At 38.1% G+C, this 25,046-nt stretch overlaps 1 protein-coding gene across 1 annotated transcript in view; it reads right to left on the bottom strand.

Moving 5' to 3' along the window:
• Positions 1-25,046, bottom strand: part of SLC51A (solute carrier family 51 member A) — a 120,059-nt gene that overhangs the window by 45,669 nt on the left and 49,344 nt on the right. The gene's annotated exons all lie outside the window — the stretch shown is intronic.

Here is a 25,046-nt window from a genome sequence, read left to right as displayed (position 1 = left end):
TCTGCAGTTTCTAATGGAGGACAAAGAGGGTGGGGAGAGGAGTAGGATGTAAGTGTTAATGGGATAAGAAAAGAATATATAGAAGTACCAGATCATAGAAAGAGTGGAAGTCTAATCAAAAGTTTGTCGTTAGCATGAGAAAAGGGAGAAAGAGACTCTGAGGAAACAGGTAAACAAAAAAGAAAATATAGCAGGAAAAGTGAGGAAATAAAAATTTTAAATTTTCAAAAAGGAGAAAAAAATAAAAGAAAAAAAAAACCACACTGTAACAGTCTTATAGTATTCAAACCTCCCAGTCTTCAGTAGCCTGATGCATGATAGGTACCTGACAATGAGCTTCCAGTCTCCAGCAGATGTCTCAGGATGGGATTTGCCACACCTAAACATGGAAGCTTCCACTTCCAGGATAATCCAAGATGGCTGCACTGGCTTCCAAATGTGTTGACAAATGGGGAGCTGCAGCTCAGGGTGTGGGCATGGTCAGTCAGTGGTCCTGGAGATGGGACTTGGTCAGTCCGCCAGGGGATCTTGCAGGTCAGTCTGTTGTCTTAAAATGGTGCAGCCACGTGTAACCAAACCTGGGGGTACTGTGACAGTAGACTTCCAGCAACAGCAGGGAGCTGGTGACCCACTGGTGGTCTGGGATTGGTCTGCAGGATACTGGTGGGTGATCACCAGGTGGACTTCAGGGGGTGGGTGATGAATAGGTGAAAGGCAGGTGTTGGGCAGGCAAGAGGCAGGCATGGGAAAATGGTAGATGTTAGGTGCCAGTCAGTGAGCAATTTGCACTCAAAAAGTAGTTGATATGCTGGCAGACTGGGGGTGATTGAAGTGGACAAATGGGGTAAACAGCAGGGGATCCACAATCAGCAAAGACTGCTTCACAGAGAAACAGTTCCTCTGCTTGCAACCCAAGTTATGGATGAACATAACTAGTCTGCCCTCTTGAATCTCCAAGACTTTTCTTTTAAATACCTGTTTGGTCCCCCGCAACACACACATTTGCTCCATACACACACACCCACACACACACACACATATACACTCTTTTTCTTTTTTCTTCTTTTGTCTGTCCCTCTTTCTTTTTTCCTCCTTTTAATATTTAACTTTAAATGTTTTTTAATTTATCCCTTTCTTTCCTTCCCTCTTTTTTTTTATCCTTAATTGGATATTTTCTCTCTTTTATTTCCCACTCTCCCCCACCCCAACTTTGGTATTTAAAATTTTTTTTCCTGTGTTTTAAAATTCTTGTATTAATCAGTAACTTTTATGTCATTTTATTTTATTTTGACCCTCTCTTTTCTATTGTTATTGGTGTAGTTTTTTTAAAAAATTGGTAATTACTGTATTCCCATACTAGGTTTGTTTTTGTGTAGTGGGTGTTCCTGCGATCTGTCTTCTTCTTTCTGTGTGGTACCAGGTTTCGAGGCCAGCACCCAGAGCATGTTGAACAGGCATTTTGCTACTAAGTTACACCTGCAACTCAGTTGTGAGAATCTGCACCTCAATCCAGCCATGACCTAGACTTCTTGAATTTTGGCAAATATTTAAATGGGGGAGAAAAAAGCCTCTGGTCAATGACTTGGCTCCAAGTAGGCATAACTAGGTAAGTCCCAAAGTCCCCTTCCTGGTCATTCACCCCCTTAGCAACATCAGAGAGAAATAACACAACTGCCATGGACCTACAAGTGACCTAAGCATAGACAGCCTCCATACCATTTCAGCCTGCACATTGCTGACAATTCTGGAGGAGTAACCACAGAGGTCGCACAACATGCACACAGCTGTATACAATACTCCGTCTAAACTTACAGAGGGTCTCCACCCTTGTAAGACCTACAGAGAGTGGGTCACTTAGGCTCTGACACAGCATGCACTGTGTTAAAATCTACCAATCACAGCCAAAAAAGCCACATGGAAACTAAGAACACTGTTTGAAATTAAACTTAACACTACATGCAAACCTATTTCCCCAGACACATTGTGAAGAGAAGGGTACTTACTAAGAAGGCCCTCACATAAAAGTAGAAGAAAGTTGCATCCCAACAGATGCATAAATTCCAACATAAGAAAAAAAAAGGCAACATATTCCTCCAAAATTCAATAAATCTTAAAACTGACTCCACATGTATTGAAATGAATGAAATTCCAGACAAATAATTTAAAAGACTGTTAAACTGATCCATTAATTCAGAGAAGATACAAATAAACAACTGAATGAATTAAGGAAGACAATGCAGGACCTTGAAAGATCAATTTAATAACAAGACAGAGATTCTGAAAAAGAACTAAACAGAAAGCCTCAGCAACAGACCAGATCAAGCAGAAGAAAGAATATCAGGACTTACAGATAAAGTGGACAAATTATCACATTTTGACAGTAACAAAGAAAAAAAAAAAAAGACACTGTGATCAGAACATACAAAATCTCTGAGAAAATCATTCAACTTAAAGCTTTAGAGGAGGGAGTAGAGCTAGAGGTGAATGGCATAGAAAACCTATGCAGTAGCCAGGCACATGCCTTGCCTGTAATCCCAGTTACTCAGGAGGTTGAGACAGGAGGGTCACAAGTTTGAGGCCAGCCTGAGCAACTTAGAGAGATCCTGTCTTAAAACAAATAGGGCTGGGATGCACATCAGTACTAGAGAACTTACCTAGCACGTGTGAGGCCTTGTAGTCAATCTTCAGTACTACTAAAAACAAACAAAGAAAATGAGAACAACAAAAATAATTCTATCCATGAAATAATAGCAGAAATTTTCATTGGGAATGATATGAACATCCAGGTTTTTGAGGCCTTTAGAACCTCAAATAGACACGACCAGAAAAGAACTTCAAACTGCCAAAATAACAGAACAAAGAATATTAAAAGCTGCAAGAGAGAAGCATCAAGTCACTATAATGGCAAACCTATCAGAATAACAGAAGACTTAGCCAAAGAAATTCTAAAGGTCAGGAGGACATGGAATGATATATTTTAAGCCCTGAAAGAAAATGACTGCCTAACTAGATTACTATATACAGAAAAGCTATTCTTCAGAATCAAAGAAGAAACAAACACTAAGACAAACAGGACTTGGTGGCACATATCTGTAATGTCAGCAACTTGGGAGGTTGAAGCAGGAGAATTGCAAGTTCAAGGCTAACCCTGAAATTTAGCAAGACCCTGTCCCAAAATAAAGCAAAAAAGGACTGAGTGTTAGGGGCAGTTATGGTTCGTCGTTAGCTCCCAGAAAACGCTCCGCAGACACAGGTCTCACACAAGGAACTTCTATTTTCTGCAGACGATTCATGTCCCATGGGGGAAAAGGAAAGAAGAAAGAGAGAACATGGCGCAAGGTTTCTCTCAGACATAGGAATTTCGCGGGCTGAGAGGAACCAATGGCGGAGGAGAATTCTTACAGACTGACTGATGGACCAATGACATATTAGAATGTAACGTGGGAGGCAGGAAGATTACGGCAGCGTAAGCCGGAAATTCCTGTAAAACGTGAGAGGCGGGAAGAACACAGACTGACAGGTGATGGGGAGGCCAGAAATTCCTGAAACGGGAGAGGTGGGAAGAACACAGATTGACATGTGGTGGGGGAAGCCAGATTCCTTACACTGGGGATGTAATTCAGTGGTAGAGTACCCCAGTAACCACCCCCCCACAACAAAATAACCTCTAAGATAAACACAAGCTAAAAGAATTCATGACCACTAAACCAGCATTACAGAAAATTCTCAAAAGAATCCTACATCCAGATGAGGAAGAAAGAAAACGAGCCCACAAAAACATGGAAAATAATAAATCTCACTAAAATAGTAGATAAGCAAATGAGAAGCAAGAGAGTCAAACATGATAATTTCAATAAGCCATCAAACTTCTAAGATGAATAAGGGAGGAGAAAAAACTTAGATTAGTCAAAACAACCAAAAGAACAATACTGATAAGAACTAAGATGTCTTTCAATAATAACCCTGAATGTAAATAGTCTGATTTCTCCAATTAAACAATTGCAGACTAGTTGATTAGCTTTAAAACAAGACCAACTCTTTATTTTCTGCAAGAAACTCAACCCACAAGCAAATATTTATACAGGATGAAAGTGAAATGATGGAGAATGATATTCTAATCAAATGGAATCCACAAGCAAACAGGAGTAGCTATGTTCATATTTGACAAATAGACTCCAAACCAAAATCAGAACTAAGAAAGTTGATAAAATGTTTACTCTATCAAGAAGATATAATAATTGCAAATATGTATGCACCAAATGTCAGAGCATCAGATTTTATAAAATAAACACTATTAGAGGGCTGGGGAGATAGCTCAGTTGGTAGAGTGCTTGCCTCGCAAGCACAAGGCCCTGGGTTCAATCCCCAGCACCGCAAAAAAAATAAAAAATAAAAAAAAAATAAACACTATTAGACACAAATGGAGTGATAAGGTCCAATAACGTAAGAGTGGAAAATTTCCATACCTCACTCTCAGTAATAGATAGATCATCCAGGCAAACAAACAACAACAACAACAAAATCAGAGTTAAATTATACTAGATCAAATGTACTTCACAGACATCTACAGAATATTCCACCCAACAGCTGTAGAATGCATATTCTTTTCATCAATACTCAGAACTTTCTCCAAAATAGATCGTATTTTAGGTCATAAAGCAAGTCTTAACAAAAAAAAAAAAAAAAAAAAAAAAAAAAAGAACCTTTTGCATTTTATCAGACCATAAGAGAATAAAACTAGACATCAACAGTAAGAGACTCTGTAGAAATTATATAAACTCATGGAGATTGAACAATAAACTTTTCAATGAGCAGTGGGTGATTGAAGAAATCAGGGGTTTAATTTAAAAAATCCTAGAATAAAATGAAAATGAGAACACGAGCTACCCTTGGGATACAGAGAAAGCACTTACAAGAAGGAAGTTTATAACTGTGAGTGGCTGCCTCAGAAAAACAGATATGAAGTAATAACAATGATTCTAATGATGCATCCCAAGGCCTTAGAAAAACAAGAACAAACCAAACCCAAAATCAATAGAAGGAAAGAAATAATAAAGATCAGATCAGAAATAAATGAAATAGAGGCCAAAAGAAAAATATAAAGAACTGAGGAGTGGCTGAGGTTGTGGCTCACTGGTAGAGCGCTTGCCTAGCAGTGTGAGGCACTGGGTTCGTATAAGTAAATACAATAAAGGTTCTTTGACAACTAAAAAAATTTTTTTTAAAAAAAGAACCAATGAAACAAAGAGTTGGTTCTTTGAAAAGATAACCAAAATAGAAAAATCCTTACTCAAACTAACCAAAATAAAAATAAGATCCAAATACATAAAATTAAAGATGAAAAAGGAGTTATTACAACAAATACCACTGAAATACAGAGGATCATCAGGGAATATTTTGAAGAATTACATACCAACAAATTGGAAAATCTAGAAGAAATGGACAAATTTCTAGAAGAAATGAACAAATTTCTATGTCCTACCAAAATGGAATCAAGAAGATGTAAAAGTCTAAATAGATCAATAACTAACAATGAGATTGAAGCAGTAATAAGGTCTCTCAATAAAGAAACTTCAGGAGCAGATGGATTCACTGCTGAATTTTGCCACTTTCAAAGAAGAAATGGTACCAAATGTACCTCAAACTAGTTCACAAAATAGAAAAGGAACTCAAACTCATTCTATGAAGCCAGTGTTACCCTGCTAACAAAACCTGATAAAAAAATTAAAAAGAATAAGAAAATTAAAATGATAGGCCCGTATCTTGGATGAATACAGATGCAAAAATCCTCAATAAAGTATTTACAAATTGAATTCAAAATCACATTTTCTGAGGCACAACTTTACCTCCAATGCTATGAACCTGCACATGCTAGCCAAAGGCTCTACCACTGAGTTACACCTCCATCCTTGATGCATAGATTTTGAAAAATTTTTAAGAAGTCAATCTGTTCATTTTTTCTTTCATTACCTGTCTCTTTGGTGTAATATCCAAGAAATCACTTCAAAATCTGACATCATGAAGTTTTGGCTGTGTGTTTTCTTCTTAGAGTTTTAGTTTTATTGCGTCAGGACTTACATTTAGGTTTTTCATCCATTTTAATTTTTGTAGATGATATGATTTAGTGATCCAAATTCATTCCTTTGCATGTGGATATTCAGTTGTCCAACACTGTTTGTTGAAAAGACTTTTCTTTCCCCTGTTGAATGGTTTGCAAACTTTTTTTTTTTTTCCTGTGCTGACAATTGAACTCAGGGGCGCTCTACCACTGAACTACACCCCCAGCCCCTGTTTACTTTTTATTTTGAGACAGGATTTTGATAAGTTGACCAGTTTGGTCTTGAATTTGAGATCCTCCTGCTTCAGCCTCCGGAGTCATTGGGATTACAGGCATGCACCACCATGTCTGGAAGTGGCTGGCAGTCTTTTTGAAAACAGATTTTTCCCGCCCTGAGCTCTGAATTTCTTCCATTGATCTACATGTGTATCCTCATGCCAGTATCACAGTTCTTACTATTGTAGATTTGTAATTAGAAAGCATGAGTCCTCAGACTTTGTTCGATTTAAGACTTTTGGATTTATATATAAATTCGTTTTTTGCATTTATATATAAATTTTAGGATCTGTTTCTTCATTTCTGGGGTGGGAAAGTAAGTTGAAATTTAATAGGAATTGCATTGAATCTGTAGGTCAGTCTGGGGAGAAGTGCCATCTTTATACTGTTTTCTTTCTTTTTTTTCCATTTACAGGTGAGAATCTTTTTTTTTTTTTAGCAGACTGCATTTGGATTCACTGTACACAAATGGGGGACACCTTCTCATTTCTATGGTTATGCATGATGTAGATTCATACCATTTGTGTAATCATACATGTACATAGGGTAATGATGTCTGTCTCATTCCATGATTTTCCATTCCCCATCCCTCTCATTTCCCTCTACATAATCTAAAGTTCCTCCATTCTTCTGTCACCCCCCCGACCCTGTACTATGTTTTCTAATTCATGATCATGGAATGCCTTTTTCTTTTTTTATTTTAATTTATTTTTATTGTAAACAAATGGGATAAATGTTGTTTCTGTTTGTACATGGAGTAACAGCATACCATTTGCATATTCATACATTTACATAGAGTAATGATGTTTGATTCATTCCGTTATTTTTTTCCTTCCCCCCACCCCTCCCACCTCTCTTTTCCCTCTATACAGTCCCTCCTTCCTTCCTCCATTCTTGCCCCCCTCCCACTCCCCATTGTGTGTTATCATCTGCTTATCAGTGAGATCATTCCTCTTTTGGATTTTTGAGATTGGCTTATCTCACTTAGCATGATATTCTCCAATTTCATCCATTTGCCTGCAAATGCCATAATTTTATTATACTTTATAGCTGAGTAATATTCCGTTGTATATATACACCACAGTTTCTTTATCCATTCATCAATCGAAGGGCGTCTAGGTTGGTTCCACAGTCTGGCTATTGTGAATTGAGCAGCTATGAACATTGATGTGGCTGTATCTCTGTAGTATGCTGATTTTAAGTCCTTTGGGTATAGGCCAAGGAGTGGGATAGCTGGGTCAAATGGTGGTTCCATTCCAAGTTTTCTAAGGAATCTCCACACTGCTTTCCAGAGTGGCTGCACTAATTTGCAGTCCCACCAGCAATGTATGAGTATACCTTTTTCCCCACATCCTCTTCAACGCCTATTGTTGCTTGTGTTCTTGATAATCGTCATTCTAATTGGGGCGAGATGGAATCTTAGGGTAGTTTTGATTTGCATTTCTCTTATTACTAAAGATGTGGAACATTTTTTCATATGTTTGTTGATTGCTTGTAGATCTTCTTCTGTGAAGCGTCTGTTCATATCCTTAGCCCATTTGTTGATTGGGTTATTTGTATTCTTGGTGTAGAGTTTTTTGAGATCTCTACATATTCTGGAAATTAGTGCTCTATCTGAAGTATGAGTGGCAAAGATGTTCTCCCACTCTGCAGGCTCTCTCTTCGCATTGCTGATAGTATCCTTTGCTGAGAGAAAGCTATTTAGTTTGAATCTGTCCCAGTTATTAATTCTTGCTTTTATTTCTTGTGCTATGGGAGTCCTGTTAAGGAAGTCTGATCCTAAGCCAACAAGGTGAAGATTTGGACCTACTTTTTCTTCTATAAGATGCAGGGTCTCTGGTCTGATTTCAAGGTCCTTGATCCATTGTGAGTTGAGTTTTGTGCAGGGTGAGAGATAGGGGTTTAGTTTTATTCTGTTGCATATGGATTTCCAGTTTTCCCAGCACCATTTGTTGAAGAGGCTATCTTTTCTCGATTGCATATTTTTGGCACCTTTGTCTACTATGAGAAAATTGTATTTATTTGGGTTTGTGTCCGTATCCTCTATTCAGTATCATTGATCTACCTGTCTATTTTGGTGCCAATACCATGCCGTTTTTGTTACTATTGCTTTGTAGTATAGTTGAAGTTCTGGTATTGCAATACCCCCTGTTTCATTCTTCCTGCTTTAGCTATTCTGGTTTTCTTATTCTTCCAGAGGAATTTCATGATTGCTTGCTCTATTTCTGTGAGGTACGTCATTGGGATTTTAATTGGAATTGCATTGAATCTGTATAGCACTTTTGGTAGTATGGCCATTTTGACAATATTAATTCTGCCTATCCAAGAATATGGGAGATCTTTCCATCTTCTAAGGTCTTCCTCAATTTCTTTCTTCAATGTTTTGTAGTTTTCATTGTAGAGATCTTTTACCTCTTTGGTTACATTGATTCCCAAGTTTTTTGTTTTTTTTTTTTTTTTTTTTTTTTAAGCTATTGCAAATGGGGTTGTTTTCCTCATTTCCCTTTCAGGTGTTTAGTCGCTTGTGTATAAAAATGCTGTAGATTTATGTGTGTTGATTTTATAGCCTGCTATTTTGCTGAATTCATTGATGAGGTCTAGAAGTTTTCTGGAGGAGGTTTTTGGATCCTCTAAATAGAGAATCATGTCATCCACAAATAGTGACAGCTTAAGTTCCTCTTTTCCTATTAGTATCCCTTTAATTTCTTTAGTCTGCCTAATTGCTCTGGCTAGAATTTCGAGGACAATGTTGAATAGAAGTGGTGAAAGAGGACATCCCTGTCTTCTTCCCATTTTTAAAGGAAATGCTTTCAGTTTTTCTCCATTAAGAATGATGTTGGCCATGGGCTTAGCATAAATAGCCTTTACAATGTTCAGGTATGTTCCTACTATCCCTATGTTTTCTAGTGTTTTGAGCATGAAGGGGTGTTGTATTTTGTTGAATGTTTCTTCTGCATCAATTGAAATAACCATATGATTCTTATCCTTAAGTCTGTTGACATGATGGATTACGTTTATTGATTTACCGATGTTAAACCATCCTTACATTCCAGGGATGAACCCCACTTGATCATGGTGCACAATTTACTTAATATGTCTTTGGATATGGTTTGCCAGTATTTTGTTAAGGATCTTTGCATCTATATTCATCAAGGATATTGGTCTAAAATTTTCTTTCCTTGATGTGTCTTTTCCTGGTTTGACTATGAGGGTAATATTAGCTTCATAGAATGAGTTTGGTAGGGTACCCTCCTTTTCTATTTCCGGGAATACTTTGAGAAGTATTGGAATGAGATCTGCTTTGAAGGTCTTGTAGAACTCAGCTGAGAATCTGTCTGGTCCTGGGCTTTTCTTGGATGGTAGATTTTTAATGGCTTCTTCTATTTCATTGCTCGATATTGATCTGTTTAAATCGTGTATGTCCTCCTGGTTCAGTTTGGGAGGAGCATATGTCTCTAGAAATTTGTCAGTGTCTTCAGTAGTTTCTATTTGGTTGGAATACAGATTTTCAAAGTAGCTTCTCATTATGTTCTGTATCTCAATGGTGTCTGTCGTGATATTTCCTTTTGCTTCATGTATTTTAGTAATTTGAGTCTTCTCTCTCCTTCTCTTTGTTAGTGTGGCTAAAGGTTTGTCTATTTTTTTACTTTCTCAAACTCCAACTTTTTGTTTTGTGAATATTTTGAATAGTTTCTTTTGTTTCAATTTCATTGATTTCAGCTCTGATTTTAATTATTTCCTGTCTTCTACTACTTTTGCTGTTATTCTGTTCTTCTTTTTCTAGGGCTTTGAGCTGTAAAGTGAGGTCATTTAATTGTTGACTTTTCATTCTTTTCTGCAATGTGCGCCATGCAATGAATTTTCCTCTTAGTACCGCTTTCATAGTATCCCAGAGATTTTGATATGTTGTATGGTCATTCTCATTGACCTCTAAGAATTTTTTTATCTCCTCCCTGATGTTTTTTGTTATCCATGTTTCATTCAATAGCATATTATTTAGCCTCCAGATGTTGGAGTAATTTCTCTTTTTTATTTTGTCATTGATTTCTATTCTCAGTCCATTATGATCTGATAGAACACAAGGCAGTATCTCTATTTCTTTGCATTTCCTAAGGGCTGCTTTGTGGCATAACACATGGTCTATTTTCGAGAAGTTTCCATGTGCTGCTGAGAAGAAAGTGAATCCACTCATTGATGGATGGAATATTCTATATATATATATGTCTATTAAGTCTAGGTTATTGATTGTGCTATTGAGTTCTATGGTTTCTTTGGTTGGATTATGTTTGGAAGATCTATCTAGTTGTGACAGTGATGTGTTAAATTCACCCAGAATTATTGTGTTGTGGTCTATATGATTCCTGAAATTGAGAAGGATTTGTTTGATGTACAGGGATGCACCATTGTTTGGGGCATAAATATTTACTATTGTTATGTCTTCCCGATTTATGGTTCCCTTAAGCAGTATGAAATGTCCTTCTTTATCCCTTCTGACTAACTTTGGCTTGAAGTCCACTTTCTCTGATGTAAGGATGGAAACCCCCGCTTTTTTACTGAGTCCATGTGCGTGGTAGGTTTTTTCCCATCCTTTCACCTTTAGCCTGTGGATGTCTTTTTCTATGAGATGAGTCTCTTGCAGGCAGCATATTGTTGTGTCTTTCTTTTTAATCCATTCTGCCAATCTACGTCTTTTGATTGATGAGTTTAGGCCATTAACATTCAGGGTTATTATTGAGATATGATTTGTATTCCCAGTCATTTGGCTTAGTTTTGGTTTTTAAGTTGGCTTGGTTTCTCCTTTGAGTGGTTTTTCTCTAAGGTAGTTCCTCCCTTTTCTGACCTCCATTGTTGTTTTTCATTTCCTCCTCATGGAATATTTTGTTGAGAACATTCTATAGTGCAGGCTTTCTATTTGTAAATTCTTTTAACTTTTGTTTATCATGGAAGCATTTTATTTCATCTTCAAATCTGAAGGTTAGTTTGCTGGGCATAGGATTCTTGGTTGGCAATCATGTTCTTTCAGAGCTTGAAATATGTTGGTCCAGGCCCTTCTAGCTTTTAGAGTCTGGGTTGAGAAGTCGGCTGCTATCCGTATTGGTCTCCCCCTATATGTAATCTGATGCTTTTCTCTTGCGGCCTTCAAAATCCGATCTTTATTTTGAATGTTAGGCATTTTCATTATAATGTGCTTTGGTGTGGATCTGTTGTGATTCTGTGCATTTGGTGTTCTGTAAGCCTCTTGTATTTGATTTTCCATTTCATTCTTCAGGTTTGGGAAATTTTCTGCTATTATTTCATTGAATAGGTTGTATATTCCTTTGGTTTGTATCTCTGTGCCTTCCTCAATCCCAATAATTCTTAAATTTGGTCTTTTCATGATGTCCCATAGTTCTTGGAGATTCTGTTATGATTTCTCACCATCTTCTCTGTTTGGGCAACTTTATTTTCAAGATTAAATATTTTGTCTTCATTGTCTGAGGTTCTATCTTCCAAGTGGTCTAGTCTGTTGGTGATGTTTTCCATTGAGTTTTTTATTTGGTTTATTGTCTCCTTCATTTCAAGGATTTCCATTTGGTTTTTTTCAAGAATCTCTATCTCTTTGTTGAAATGATCTTTTGCTTCCTGCAGGTGGTCTTTTGGCTTATTGGTATTATCATTCATTGCCTGCATTTGCTCTCTTATCTCATCCTTTGCTTCGCGAATCATCTTAATCATGTATAATCTGAAGTCCTTTTCTGACATTTCTTCTAACATACTGTCATTGGATTCTATTACTATGGAATCTAGATTTGTTTGGATCATTTTCTTCCCTTGTTTTTTCATGTTGTTCATGTATCTTCCCCTCTAGCAGTGCAGATCTGGGGTATTGCAGATTTCCCCCTATAGGCTTATAGTGGCCCTATAGGTTTCCTAAACCTTTTCTTTAAGGGGGAGATCAATATTAGCAGTGCTCAAATCAGACACTATGCAATCCTAGACCAAATAGCCCCTATGTGGACAATAACAAAATTGTCACAATAAACAAAATGAGTTCAAATATTATCTTCGGTAAAACAAACAGGTTTGCAATAAGGTCTGCAGTTTCTAATGGAGGACAAAAAGGATGCAGAGGGATGTAGAATGTGGCTGTTAATGGGATAAGGAAAGAATATACAGAAGTTCTAGAAAATAGAAAGGGTGAGAGTGTAATCAAAAGAAATGGGATGTTAGCATGCAAAAAAGGGAGAAAGAGACTCTGAGGGAACAGTTAATCAAAAGGAAAAGAGAGCAAGAAAAGTAAAGAAATAAAAACTTAAATTTTTTAAAAAGGAAAAAAGAAAATCTACTGTGTAACAGTCATATACTAATGAAACCTCCCAGTGTTCAGTAGCCTGATACATGAGAGGTACCTGACAATGAGCCTCCAGGAGGCGTCTCAGGATGGGATTTGTCCCACCCAAAGATCAGAGCTCTGGCTTCCAGGATTATCCAAGATGGCCACTCTGGCTTTGAAATGTGTTGGCAAATGGGGAGCTGCAGCTCAGGGGTGAACGTGGTCAGCTGGAGGTCCTGGAGACGAGATGCTGTTGGTCAGGCAGGGGTCCTGGAGGTCGGGTATGTTTGGTGTGGTTGTGGGATCCTGGAGGCCAGGTGCAATCAGTTGGTCTGGGGTCCCGGTGATAGGGCATAGTCAGTTGGTCTGGGGATCCTGGCGACAGGGAGCAGTCAGTCGATGTGAAGGCCCCAGAGGCTGGGAGTGATCGGGTTGGGCGAGGGATTCTGGAGATGGGGCTCAGTCAGTCTGGCCGGGGTCCTACGGGGCCTGACTGTTGTCTCAAAATGGCGGCAGCCACGTGTAATCAAACCTGCAGGTACTGTAACAGTGAACTTCCAGGTGACAGCAGGCAGCTGGTGCTCCACTGGTGGTCTGCGATCAGTTTGCTGACTGTTGTCCGACGATCGGGAGGTGAACCTCGTGTGTTGGGTGATGGATAGGTGTAAGGCAGGTGATGGACAGGCGAGAAGCAGGCAAATGGTGGATGATAGATGCCTGACAGTGAGCAATCTGCACTCAAAAAAGGCGTCGATATGCTGGCAGACTGCAGGTCATCACAGCAGACAAATGGGGTAAACACCAGGGGATAGATAAGCAGCAAAAACTGCCTCACCGAGAAACACATATCCTCTGCTTGAAACTGGAGTTACTGAGCGACAAGGAACGCAGCCTCCCTCTAGTCCGCCGTCTTGGATCTCCTCTGTCTTTTTTTTAATTTAAGTCTTCTTTATTTTCTTTCAAAAGTGTTTTGTAGTTTTCTGTGTACAACTCTCACATGTCCTTGGTTAAATTTATTCCTAAGTTATTTATTCTTTTTGTTGCTATTGTAAATGTGATTGTTTTCTTAATTTCCTTTTCTTGTTATTTATAGTGTATAGAAATACAAGTGAGTTTTGTATTTGATCTTGTATCCTACTACTTTGCTGAACTCATTTATTATTAGTTCGAATTGTGTATGTGCGTATTCTTTTAAAAAAATAACTTCTATTTTATTTTTATGTGTGCTAAGGATCGAACCCAGTGCCTCACTTGTGCCAGGCAAAGGCTCTATCACTGAGCTATAACCCCAGCCCCATGTGTGTATTCTTTAGGATTTTCTTTTATGTGTATATGTGTTTGTGGGTATGTGTTAGTAACTGGAGATCAAATCAAACCCAGGGCCTTGTACATGGTAGGTAAACACTCTACCACTGAGCTACATCTCCACCCCTCTTTTATTTTGAGACATGGTCTCACTAAATTGACCAGGCTGGCCTCCAATTTATGATCCTCCTGTCTCAGCCTCCCACGTAGCCTCCTAAGGTGTTTTGGAGTTCACTGCCATAACTGGCTTAGGGTTTTCTATATGCAAGATCTTGTCATCTGCAAATAGATAGTTTTCCTTTTTTCTTTCTCAAGTGAATACTTTTAATTTCTTTTTCTTATCTAATTTCTGTGGCTGTAACTTTTTATAAATACAATGTTAGATTTTTCATAAATATCCTTTTTATCAGGTTTAGCAAGTTTCATTTTATCTTTGTTATATGTGTGTGTGTTTATTTTTTAATCATGGAAAGGTATTAAAACTTGTCAAATGCTTTTTCTGTATCAAATGATCATGTTGATTTTTTCCTTCACTAATAATGTGGTATACTACATAACTGAAATTATTCCAGGTTTTAGTAATTAATAATTAGTAGCATGATTGACCAGGTCCAAGACAGGAATATAGTATATTCAGGAAACTGGGGGGTGGAGAGGGGATCACTTTATAAACTCTGTGATAAGAAGGTACATTATAAGGGAATGGGGTTGTAGCTCAGTGGTGGATTGCTTGCTCAGCTTGCATGAAGCACTGGGTTAGATCCTTATCACCACATAAAAATAGAATAAAGGTATTGTGTCCATCTAAAACTAAAAAAAATTAAATGCACATTATAAATCTTTTCTACACATAATAGTTAGCAGAATGGTATTCCAGAGTTCAGTGTAAACCACTATTAACCCTCAACCTTTTTTCTTTTTTTGTGGTGCTGGGGATTTGAACCGAGGGCCTTATGCTTATAAGAGGAGTGCTCTACCAACTGAGCTGTACCCCTAACCCGTCAACCCTTGATCTTTTGTGTGATAAGTATCTACTTTCTATTTTCAAGCTTTTCCACCCCAGCCTGACTCATGAGGTCTGTAGTATTTTTCTCCAATCACTGACGTGACTACTAACATCATCATTTCTTGCAGTGATCTGATGAGGTCTCAAATGTATCTTCCATTCGTTGCAGCAGCATGTGCCCACCAAGGTGAGATCCTGCATGATGTTGGAATCAGTCTTGGCCATCTCTCTAGTTCCCAGTTTGGTGATGTCTCATACTATCATCTGTATACCATTTATGGGGGGATTTAACCCAAGGACACTTTACCACTGAGTTTAATCCCCAGTCCTTTTTTTATTGTCAGGATCTCATTAAACTGCTGAGGGCTTCACTAAGTTGCTGAGGTTGACTTTTAATTTGGGACCCTCCTGTCTCAGCCTCCCGAGTTGCTGGAATTACAGGTATTTGCCCCCACACCTGGCTATACACATTTTTATATGTTAATCATGCTTGCGTTCCTGGGATAAATCCCACTGGCAATGATATATAATCTTTTTAATATGCTGCTGAATTTGGGTTGTTTGTTGTTTTGTTTTGTTTTGTTTTGTTTTAAAGGATTTTTGCATCTATATTCATAAAGGGTATTAGTCTTAGTTTTTCCCTGTGATATCTTTGTCTGGCTTTGGTATCAGGATAATACTGGTCTTGTAAAATGAGTTGGGAATTGTTTGTTCCTTTTCTACTTCTTGGTAGAGTTTTAGAAGGAGTGGTGTCTATTTAAAGGTTTGGTAGAATTTGCCAGTAAACCCACAGTTATCTTTAGAAGAGCCTACTAAATTGTCCTTCTTGTTGATTTTTCCCCTTTTCAATTTTTAGCTATTTTAGACTACATTCTTTTTGGTTGTTGGCTTCTAAGTGATTTAAATGCAATTCTAATATCAGTTCTTTTTTAAAAAAATACATTTTTAGTTGTATATGGACACAATACCTTAATTTATTTATTTTTATGTGGTGCTGAGAATTGAACACAGTGTCTCTCTCACATGTGCTAAGCAAGTGCTCTACCACTGAGCCACAACCCCAAGTATTAATTCTGTTCACATCAGATCTTAGTGTACATGAGGAACTCAGTGTCGGTTGTTAGTGGCAGGCACAAATTAGGGAAATGAAATCTCACTTGATAAGTAATGCTGGAACCATTGATTGTAACTCTGGAGAAAACACATGGATTACATTGCTATCTCATCTTATCCTAGGTTAATGTCAGATAGATTAAAGAATTGAAAGGAAAAGGAAACAATCTGCCTGATACTTATCAGCTTGAAGGAGAGGGAAACACAAGTGATTTATATGATGCTAATAAAATGATTACTAGATTTGATTATCTCAAACGAAGATTTTAATTAAAAATTTCACACAAAATTAAAAGGCAAACAAAAAAAAAAAAAACAAAAAAACTGAGAACATGTTTGCAATAAACACACCAAAAATATCAGTGTCTATGAATGTATAGTTGATTGTTCTTTATGTCATCCTATCCTTCCCGCCCCCTTCTCTTTATTTTACTCTAGTTTCTGCCATGAGAGACTGCTACACCTTGGAGTTTCTGAGTCAGCTTCTTTCATCTCGCATGATAGTCTCCATTACCATTTACCGACACATGCCATCATTTCTTTTTTTTTTTTTTTTTTTAAGTGATCCTGCAAATAAGAAAGAGAAATCCAACACTTACATCCAAACTACAGTAAGCTACCAACGCACGCCCGTTAGGTTGGCTGTGATATAAACCAGAAAACTAGTGGAGGCAAGTCCGTTGCGTGGGCTTGAAACGGACGTGCGCCCGCGAGGCTTCGGCGGTTGTGCGGCTCCTCGCCTCGGTTCTGCCCCGGGCGCGCCGGCAGTACGGCCGGTTTGCAGATCGACTACTCGGACACAAGCACCACGAGTACCGGTATGCCATGTTACCCAGGGAAGTTTCCGATCAAGTACCCAAAACTCATCTCGTGTCTGAAGAGGGGCGGAGGAGACTCGGTGTCCAAGGGTCTAGGCTGGTTCCTTACATGATCCATGAGACAGACCTGCACATTCTTTAGACGATCTCTTCCAAAACTGCAACAAAAAAGAAGTGGGATCATCAATGAAATCTTTCACAAATTTAATGTAGGTGTGTATATAAGATAGTATTCAGTGAACACTCAAAAAATGTACAAATCCTTCATCCAGATCTGTGCAAGAGCTGCCTTCTTTTCAGCAACAGAGCTCAGTAAAATGCAACTGAAAGTAGGTTATTGTAAGTTGTTTAAGATAATTTCTTCTAATCAGTTATTCGCTTGACATAAATACCCGTTTGATATTACCTGTTATTTTTGTTAAATGTTTTTTTATGTAAAAATAAATAATAATAATAAAAATCAACCAACCCTAGGAAACAAAAAGTGTTATGGGGATGTGGAGAAATTGGATCCCTCTTGCCTAGTTGATCGGAATTTTAAAATGGTTCAGCTACTGTGGAAAACACTATGGCATTTCCTCAAAGAATCAGGTAATTACCGTATGATCCAGCAATTCCAGTCCTGTAGATCTATCCAAAAGCATTTAAAGCAAGGACTTGAACAGATATTTGTACATCAACATTGACCGAAGCATTATTTATATTAGCCAAAAGGTGGAAGCAACTGAAATGTTTATTGACAGATGAATGGATAAACAAAATGTGACATAGAAATGGACTGTTATTCAGCTTTTAAAAGAAATGACATGTATCCCATTTGTTTACAATAAAAATAAATTAAAAAAAAAAAAGAAATGAATTCTTGGGGCTGTGGAGATAGCTCAGTTGGTAGAGTGCTCACCTCGCAAGCACAAGGCCCTGGGTTCAATCCCCAGCACCAAAAAAAAAAAAAAAAAAAAAAAAAGAAATGAATTCTAACATATGCTCCAATATGAATAAATCTTGAAAATATTATCATGCTAAGTGAAAGAAACCAGACCCAAAAGTATAGATTGTATGATATCCATTTATCTGAGACAGCTAGAATAGTCACCTTTGTGGAGACAGGAAGTAGAGCAGTGGGGGTAGAAGGGAAGGAGGAGTTGATGAAGGACACAGAGTTTCTATCTGGGGTGATGAAAAGGTTCTGGAGATGGATGGTGGTGATGGTTGCCTAACAATGTGAAGGTACTTCATGCTGCAGAACCAGACGCTTATAAATGGTTGAAGTGGTAAATTCCATGTTAGGTATATTTACCACGATAAAAAAAAAAGAAAACCCCAACTTGAGCAGGCAAAAAATATAAACAGGCAACTCACAAAACAAAATAACAAAGTGACTTGTGGGTATATAAAATATTAAATTTCATAAGTAACAAATTAAATCAAAAGATCAAGTTACCATTAGTCACCTATAAAATTGGAAAAAATATTTTGCACTAATATTCAATTGCAGTATTAGTATTATAAGTATTCTCATAACAGGGTTGAAAACTTGTACAAGCTTTCTGGAAAGCATCTTACAAATTATGCAAATGGTGTTTTAATTTATTTTATTTTTGTTAGAGCTTTATAGTTATACATAGTAGTTGGGTATATCCTGACAAACTCATACATTCATGGAAATTGATTTCAATTTATGATTCCCCTGTTTCATCCCCCTTTTCCCTCCTCCTCCCTCTCCCTCTCCCCTTCTTCTTCTTCTACTCTACTAGACTTTCTTTTGCTTATTAATTTATATTTGATTGGTTCTTTATGTTATTTCATCCTTCCCTCCCCTTTTGTCTTATATTACTCTAGCTTCCACACTTGAGAGAAAACATTCGACTTTTGAATTTCGGAGTTTGGCTTATTTCATTTAGCATGATATCCTCTATTATCATCCGTTTACCAAAAAATGCCATGATTTCATTCCTTTTTATGACTGAGTAGATACTGCTCGCTTTCTCTCTCATATATATATATATCTCACAATTTCATATCTCATATATAAATTCATATTTCATATCTCATATATATCTCACAATTTCACATATATATATATCACAATTTCTGTTCATCTACTGATGGACATCTGAGGTTTAGCTATTGTGAACTGTGTTGCTATAAACATTGAGGTGACTGTACCGCTATATTATGCTGATTTTAGATATTTGGGGGAAATACCAAGGAGTGGGATAGCTAAGTCATATGGTAGTTCCATCCCCAGTTTTTTGAGGAATCTCTATACTGTTTTCCAGAGTAGTTTTACCAGTCTGCAGTACCATCAACAACCTTGCCAGCATTTATCATTGTTTTTATTCTTGATCATTGCCATTCTGACTGGAGTCAGATGAAATAGTGCACTTTTGATTTGCATTTCCCTGATTGCTAGAGATTCTGTTCATTTTTTTCACATATTTATTGGCCATTTGTGTTTATTTGCAAAAGATGTTTTAATATTTAAATTCATGAATCCAAAATCCAATCACTAGGATTCTATTCTAAGGAAATAATTGTAGATATAGGCAAAAATAAATTTTTAAGAATCCTTGTTATGGTATATAGCAGTAAAAAAAGATGGATCCAACCTAAATGTCTGTTGCTAGAGCTTGGCTTGTGTGCTGGCATATTCGTTCATTCTCCCACTGAACAAATGTTTACTAAGTACATATTCTTTTTTTTTTTTATTCTCAGTAAGTACACATTAGTTTCATTTGGGAACAGAAAAATGAGGGCATTTCAGAGTAATCTTAGTAAAGTAATATATGGTATTAAAAATTTTTCATTATCTTTTTTTGACAGTGATGCTTTTTTAAAAAAAATTATACATGTATATAGGATAATAATGTCTGTCTCATTCTACCGACCTTCCCATCCCCACTGTGCCAGCCCTCCCTTCACTCCCCTCTGTACAATCCAAAATTCCTTCATTCTTCCCTACCCATCCCCCACTACAGATCAGCATTGGCTTATCAGAGAAAACATTCGGCCTTTGATTTTTTGGAATTGGCTTATTTCACTTAGCCTGATAGTCTCCAGTTCCACCCAATTACCTGCAAATGCCATAATTTCATTCTCCTTTAAGACTGAGTAATATTCCATTGTATACATGTACCACATTTTCTTTATCCATTCATCTGTTGAAGGGAACCTAGGTTGGTTCCATAGTTTAGCTAATGTCAATTGAGCTACTATAAACATTGATGTGGCTGTATCACTGTAGTGTGCTGATTTTAAGTCCTTTGGGTATAAACTGAGGAGTGGGATAGCTGGGTCAAATGGTGATTCCATTCCAAGTTTTCTTAGGAATCTCCATACTGCTTTCCAAAGTGGTTGCACCAATCTGTAGTCCCACCAGCAACGTATGTGTCTACCTTTTCCCCCACATCTTCGTCAACACTTATTATTGCTTGTATTCTTGATAATTGCCATTCCGATTGGAGTGACATGAAATCTTAGAGCAATTTTGTTTTGCATTTCTCTAATTGCAAGAAATGATGAATACTTTTTTCATATGTTTGTTGATTGATTATATTTCTTTTGTGAAGTGTCTGTTCAGTTCCTTAGCCCATTTGTTGATTGGGTTATTTGTTTTTTGGTGTTAAGTTTTTTGAGTTCTTTATATATCTTGGAGATAAGTGCTCTGAGATGCATGTAGTAAAGATTTTTTTCCCATTATATAGCCTCTCTCTTCAAATTATTGATTGTTTCCTTTGCTGAGAAAAAGCTTTTTAATTTGAATCCATCCCACTTATTGATTCTTAATTTACTTCTTTTGCTTTAGGAGTCTTGTTAAGGGTCAAGTTCTAAGCCAACATGATAAAGATTTGTGCCTACCTTTTCTTCTATTAGGCACAGGGTCTCTGTTCTAGTGTCTAAGTCTTTCATCCACTTTGAGTTAATTTTTGTGCAGGGTGAAAAATAGAGGTTTAATTTCATTTTGTTACATATGGGTTTCCAGTTTTCCCAGAACCATTTGTTAACAGGCTATCTTTTCTCCAATGTATATTTTTGGCACCTTTGTCTAATATGAGATAACCATATTTATGTGGGTTTGTCTCAGTGTCTTCTATTTTGTACCTTTGGTCTACATGTCTATCATGGTGCCAATACCATGCCATTTTTGTTACTGTTGCTCTGTAGTATAGTTTGAAGTCTGGTAGTGTGATGCCTCCTGCTCCACTCTACTTGTTAAGGATTGCTTTGACTCTTCTGTGTCTCTTATTTTTCCAAATGAATTTCATAATTGCCTTTTCAATTTATATGAGAAATGTCATTGAGATTTTAATAGGAATTGCATAGAATCTATATAACACTTTTGGAAGTATGCCCATTGTGACAATATTAATTCTGCCTATCCAAGAGCATGGGAAATTTTTCCATTTTCTAAGGTCTTCATCAATTTCTTTCTTTAATGTTCTGTAGTTTTCATTGTAGAGGTCTTCACCTCTTTTGTTAGATTGATTCCCAAGTATCTTATTTTTGTTGAGGCTATTGTGAATGGGGCAGTTTTCCTAATTTCTTGTGCAGTGGATTTGTTGCTATGTATAGAAATGTATTTGATTTATGGGTATTGATTTTATATCCTGCTACTTTGCTGAATTCATTGAGTTCTAAAAGTTTTCTGGTGGAATTTTTTGGATCTTCTAAATATATAATCATGTTTTCGTCAAATAGTGATAGTTTGAGTTCTTTTCCTATTTGTATTCCTTTAATTTCTTTCATCTGTCTGATTGCTATGGCTAGAGTTTCAAAGATGATGTTGAATAGGAGAGGTGAAAGAGGACATCCCTGTCTTGTTCCAGTTCTTAAAGGGAATGCTTTCATTTTTTCTCTCTTTAGAATAATGTTGGCCATGGGCTTAGCATAGATAGCTTTTACAATATTGAGGTATGTTCCTACCATCCCTAGTTTTTCTAGTGTTTTGAACATGAAGTGGTGCTGTATTTTGTCAAATGCTTTCTCTGCATCTATTGAGATAATCATGATTCTCGTCTTTAAGTCTATTGATGTGATGAATTACTAAGTACATATTCTGTGCCAGGCACTGTTCTAGATTCAGGGAAGTTAGAATAACACAACACACCAAGTACCTGCATGTGTGCATGTGTAAGCACATTCTTATGTATGTATCTACCATATGGTGTTGGAAATACTGGGGGTCCCTTAGGAGCTGAAATAAACACTTGGAGACTAATCAGTTCTGCCAACAAAGCAAGATTTTGACTTCTACTTGGAGAAGGACACACAATAATCAAAATTGAAAGCAGATGTGCCCAGCAGGCAGTCAGCTCAGTTTTTATCCTTGACTCAAGGGTGCTTGGCTGCAGCCCATTGGTCCAAACTGACCACACAATCTTTGGTGTAAACAGCTACTGAGGAAAGGGACGCTTTGCCAGGGCTCTTTGGTTGGGTCTGACTGCACTGTCTCCTGTTGGGTTGTTTAAAGAAATACAACTTCAGTTGTCCCCACCTCCCTTTGTTGTCTTGTGGTGGGAAAATTCTGTTGGGCTGAATGCCTTTTGGTCTAGGGATACTGGGTTTGTTGTCTCCATTCTGCAAAGAATTGAAGAACAGGACACAGAGAAGCAAGCAAGAAGTAGGTTTAATGAAAAGAGATAGAGATACAGAGATAGACTACTCTGAGAGAAGGGGCCCCAGAACTGGGATTCTGGTGGAGGGAATTTTGGCCTGTTCTTTTTATGGTCTCTGAAATTTCCCCCTTTCCTTATCCCCTCCCCTGTCTACGCACTCATCATTATTATTGATTGGTGCCTCCTGTGTCCACACGTCTGTTTTGTTTTTCTATTGGATCCTTCACTTAGGCGCATAAGCATGGAAGTGTCTGTCTGATTGGGTCCCCCACCTGTGTCCACCAGCGCTCTCATCAAGCAGGAAATTGACCTTACCGGAAGACATTCTCCATGGTCCTTTGTTTGGCCATGCCCCTCACTCGCCATCTTGTCCTGGCTGCCTAAGCCCTTCTATGTCTACCTCACCTACTTCTGTTTGTTCTCATGTGGTGGGAAAGTTTTCTCCAGTTGAATGCCTTTTGGTATGCACACTTAAAAGGAAGTGAAGGATGGGGAAGTACAGATTTTTAAAAGATAGGCAGTCATTGTAAAAAAATGGCAGTCAAATTGGAGAATATCATGCTAAGAGAGATAAGCCAATCTCAAAAACCAAAGGACGAATGATCTCGCTGATAAGCGGATGATGACACATAATGGGGGGTGGGAGGGGGGCCAGAATGGAGGAAGGAGGGACTGTATAGAGGGAAAAGAGTGGTGGGAGGGATGGGGGGGAAGGAAAAAATAACAGAATGAATCAAACACCATTACCCTAGGTAAATGTATGATTACACAAATGGTATGTCTCTACTTCATGTACAAAGAAACAACATGTATCCCATTTGTTTACAATAAAAATAAATTTTAAAAAATGGCAGTCAAGAAGTGAGGGTGTTAGAACAGAGTTTCTCTGGTTTGACAGAAAAGATGGATAGACTTGTTTTCCCTCAATGGCAGAAGGTAGAACTCAATGAAGTGAAGAGCAAGCACTGTGAATATTTGTGGTGGGAAATTCAGGAAAAGAGAACAGTAAAGGGACCCAGGGCTGGAATATGCAGGTGTACTTGAAGAGATTAATCACAGAGACCACTGTGCCTGGCTGGTGTGGAGTGAGCAAGGGTGAGCATGTTAGGAAATGCCATCTGAAAGTTAGCTGGGCCAGGTCAAGTAGGCCTTGAAGGTCCTGGTGACAACCTTGGACTTAACTCTGAGGGACACAGGAAGCCTTTGGAGGGTTCTGAGCTGAAATTCTGATCTCAGTTTTAAAAGAAGCACTGGCTAATGTTTGGAACAGAGTCTACTAAGAGTCAAGGGCAAAAGCAACACAGGTCAGTCAGGAGATTATTAAAATATCCAGGCAAGACAGGATGGTGTCTGGGACTGGCAGGTTGTATTTTGAAGGTGGAGTTGATGGATCAGATATGGCATGTGAGATAAATACAGGAACCTGGTGAGACTGCAAAGGAATTTGTTTATTTATGTTTTTGTTTATTTTGTTTTTGAGACAGGGTCTCACTATGTTCCCCAGGCAAACAATCCTCCTGTGTTAAGGTTTGGATCTAGAATGTCCCTTGGAAAGTTCATGTTGGGGAAGCATAATCCCGAATGCAGTGAGGTTCGGAGGTGAGGTTTGATTAGAGCTCATACCTCACAGGTGAATTAATCCATTGGCTGGATTAATCCGTTGATAGCTGAATGGACTACTAGGTGATAACTGTAGGCAGGTGGGAAATGACTAGAGGAGGTGAGTCACTGGGAATATGGCTTTGGTAACAGGTCTGTCCCTGGCCCTTTTCCTCCCTCTTCTCTCTCTCTCCCTCTCCCTCTCCCTCTCTTCTTCCTGGCTGCCATGAGCTGAGCAGTTTTCCTCTGCCACCCACTTCCATCATGATATTTTGCCCCACCTTGGGTTCAGATCAATGGAATCAGTGGGATTGGCTGACTGTGAACTGAACCTCTGAAACGGTGAGCCCCAAATACACTTTTCCTCTAAGTATTTCTTCTCAGGTATTTTGGTCATGGCAGTGAAGATCTGACCAATAAAACCTGACTCCAGGGTTTTGATTTGAACAATAGAATGAATTCTGGTCTTAATTACTGAGATGAAGAATACTTTTGGAGCAGGATGTTTTGGGAGCAAGGAATCCAGGGACTGGCTCTGGAAGGGTTAAATGTGAGCTACCTATTAGGAACCACGTGTACATGCAGTCTGAGTAGTTGGAAGCATGACTCTGGCATTCAGGGGGAGATCAAGGCCACAGACATTGATTTGGAGACTAAAAGCACATGGATAAGTAGTTAAACCGTGGACAGAATGAGATCATTTGGTTAGTGGAGTAGAACGAAGAAGAGCCCTGGGTACTCCAATAGTTGGAGGTTAGGCAGAGGAGGGAGCATCAGCAGAGAGGACTGAGGTGGAGCAGTAAATGGAGGAAGACCAGCAGGTTGTGGTATTAACCCCCCACACCACCAACTTTCTGTACATGCATCAGAATTCTGGTGATACAGCTCAGTTGGTAGAGAGCTTGCCTCACATCCACAAGGCCCTGGGTTCAAACCCCAGCAC

Source organism: Sciurus vulgaris (genome assembly GCF_902686455.1).
Source record: "Sciurus vulgaris genome assembly, chromosome: 10".
NCBI classification, from domain to species: domain Eukaryota; kingdom Metazoa; phylum Chordata; class Mammalia; order Rodentia; family Sciuridae; genus Sciurus; species Sciurus vulgaris.
This window is presented reverse-complemented; position numbering and strand designations above follow the sequence as displayed.